The 3193-nt window shown below is 42.1% G+C and overlaps 1 long non-coding RNA gene across 1 annotated transcript; it reads left to right on the forward strand.

Annotated features, from left to right (window-relative positions):
* The first annotated feature begins 216 nt into the window (after positions 1-216).
* LOC119482667 lies at positions 217-2337 on the forward strand. The gene is made up of 4 exons (XR_005205490.1): positions 217-356; positions 1031-1036; positions 1344-1490; positions 2071-2337. It is a non-coding gene; the product is annotated as an uncharacterized LOC119482667 (long non-coding RNA).
* The last annotated feature ends 856 nt before the right edge of the window (positions 2338-3193 follow it).

Here is a 3193-nt window from a genome sequence, read left to right on the forward strand (position 1 = left end):
TCAACTCTAGCCTTTACCCGGCTGTGATTTCCGCCTCCGCCGCAATACAAGAGAGGTGAATGGAGTTTAGTTCGTGGTGATAACTGCACTGAAAAATCTGATTTTAAAAGATCCAGCTGCAACATGTCTTTCCAGAATTAGCATCCCGGATTTATCAGAACTACTTTCTGCAGAGGAAATAGTCTCGGTGAAAAGTCATGATAGCAATATTTGTAAATTATCCAAAATTGTAGACACATTGTGTCCACAAAAAGGAATCTCAATAAGCACATTTTTTATCTGTTCAAAATATACCTTAAAGGGTCAAGTATTTAATACTCTTATCAACATGGGGGTGGGCAAATATGCCGTTTTATGTATGTATATATGTATTATTGGAAATCAATTAACAACACAAAACAATGACATATATTGTCCAGAAACCCTCACAGGTACTGCATTTAGCATAAAACAATATGCTCAAATCATAACATGGCAAACTGCAGCCCAACAGGCAACAACAGCTTATAGTGTGTCAGTGTGCTGACTTGACTATGACTTGCCCCAAACTGCATGTGATTATCATAAAGTGGGCATGTCTGTAAAGGGGAGACTTGTGGGTACAAATAGAACCCATTTTCATTCACATATCTGGAGGTCAGAGGTCAAGGAACCCCTTTGAAAATGGCCATGACGATTTTTCATCACCAAAATTTAGCTTTAGTTTGGAGCATTATTTAGCCTCTTTCTCGACAAGCTAGTATGACATGGCTTTCTAGCTTCATATGATACCAGTATCTTCACTCTAGCTTTAAAACTGAGCCCGCTACAACCTAAAAATCGCAATTTGCGTTAATGCAGATGTGCAACCGACTTTCCGACAGCCGGTCGGGAGGAGTTAATCAGTCCTTGGTCCCCCCTGGACACTGCACGGCAATTGACACGTGATGAAGCTGAAATTGGGTCCAGAAATGAGCCAAAATCGTACAATGTATGTCGAGCTTTAAACTCTGATATAAGGTTAGCACAAAGTAACTTCCCCCTTCAACAGGTGAATGTGAAAACAGCCTTCCATCGTCGAACTGCACAAACTGTACATCATTATTCACATTGAAGCTCAAACATTCATGTGAAGTAACAATAGGCAAAACACGTTTTGAATAAAGAGGGGGACTTCACCACTTTCTATTAATGATATAAGACGATTGTGATTCGGTGTATGTCTACAGTAATTGATAAAAGCTTTCAGACTGCCGTTGCTGTTTTGTAAACACCTTTGTGTCTCGATACCGAAGCGGTCCCTTAGTGCACAGAAACTGTCATATTTCACATTTATGGTTTCTCACACTTTCTTCCTTATACAGACAATCCAAGGACAAATACAGCATGGCGCTGCCCGCGCCGTTTGATTGACAAGTGATCTCGGAAAAACACACAGCAATAAGCGCTAACCACCAAAGATTTTGCCAGGAGGAAAAAAAAAAAAAAAAAAAAGAAGTGGGATGTCACAGGTGAGAGCTTTAAAAGCTTGCTTCGGTGTCACGGGGAGCCGCTGATGTGAGTACTTTGTGTAACGGGAATAGCGCGTCTTTAATGACCGACTTAAGTAATGTGATTCATTGCTTTTGACAGTCGTGTGCTGTTGCAAATCACACTATAGCAACCGGAGAGCACGCACACATCTTAAAAGCCACTGACTGAACTCGTGCTTCCCAGCCCACGCTGAAGACAGACGACAGCTACTTAGCCTTTTCCAATTATGACTTTAAGTTAATTGAGAGGAACGACAAGCACATTTTAGTCGGTGTCGTTGAATTGATGGGCATTCTGCGACGGGGAGAACTATTAGAGCTTGTTTATGAAAATAACACCGGAGTAATAGCCATATTCTTCATAATATGTTTATCTTGTATAACATATACGGTTCCTTTACACTACTAGAGACGCGGCAGTGTTTGCAAGACATTTAAATGTAAGGTTTGAATGCATAATGAATCGTTTTGATGTGTTTGTGTGTGTGTGGGGAGCTTTAAAGGGCTTTCATTCAGCAGTTCAGCTAATTTTATTGTAAATCTGGCCGTGGTAATACAGGGATGAGCTGACATCTGGGGCCGCATCAAACCCTCGGTAATGAACAGGGACGCAACCCCGGCTAACACTCGACCAGCGCGGGCCAGGCGGAGAGAGAAAGCGGGGGTTGGTGTTGGGAGACGAGGACTCAAAGGTATCTCAGGTCACGATGAAGAGGAAAGTCAAATCTTTTGATTCAGCTCAACCCACCGGCCTCTTGTAAAAAAGAAACAAAAAAAAAAAACAATTACAACTTAATTTGCACCGGAGACGGAGGCGAACAAGTTAACGTGGTCATCCAAGCAATGAGAGCAGGGGAAATTGGAAAATAGAATCCTGACTGAATTATAGTGTGTGGGTAGTTTTCAATTGAGAAGTGACAGCAGATGTTACATCTTGAATCCTCTGTGATGCCTGACTTGGTTATATTAGAGAGGGTTTATATTTCACTGTTAAGACTTAGTTATGATCTCATCCCTGCTGAGCAAGTTCAAATTATTGGGTTCATTCTGACTGCCAACAATTTGCTATCAAGTAATTTAAAGATTTAGAAAGATAGTGGTGAGAAAATGATTATAAAACCTGGAATAAAAGTTGTACGTCTTAAAGGGACAGTGCGTAAGATTTGGCAGCATCTAGTTAGCGGCACAAGTTTCTTCACGATACGATACTGACTGATATCATAAAGTCTGCCACGATACAAATACGATTCGATTCAATTCAGGGGCCTGCGATCGACACTTAACACAGTCAGTTACATTTATATCAATTGTATCGTTACACCCCTAGCATCTAGTGGTGTGGTTGCAGATTGCAACCAGCTAAGTACCCCTCCACTCACTCCTCTCTTTCCAAGACTGCGGTAACGTGAGCCGCCGAGTGCAAAACCGTGGTAACGCCGTTCACCCCGTTTTTACTCTGATGCCATCCTTACCATAATAACACTACTTTAGGAGCAACAGAAGTCAGACGGCGGCTGGCGGTACCACGCTTTTGCACTCTGAGGCTCACTTTATCACAGTTTCACAAGCGCGTCGGAGAACTACGGTGGCTTTCAGGTAACGCAAAACCGCTAAATGCTCTCTCTAGAGCCAGAGTTTGGTTTGTCCATTCTGGGCTACTGTTCAAACTCACTGGCCCTTTA

Source organism: Sebastes umbrosus, chromosome 23, assembly GCF_015220745.1.
Source record: "Sebastes umbrosus isolate fSebUmb1 chromosome 23, fSebUmb1.pri, whole genome shotgun sequence".
Taxonomy (NCBI): domain Eukaryota; kingdom Metazoa; phylum Chordata; class Actinopteri; order Perciformes; family Sebastidae; genus Sebastes; species Sebastes umbrosus.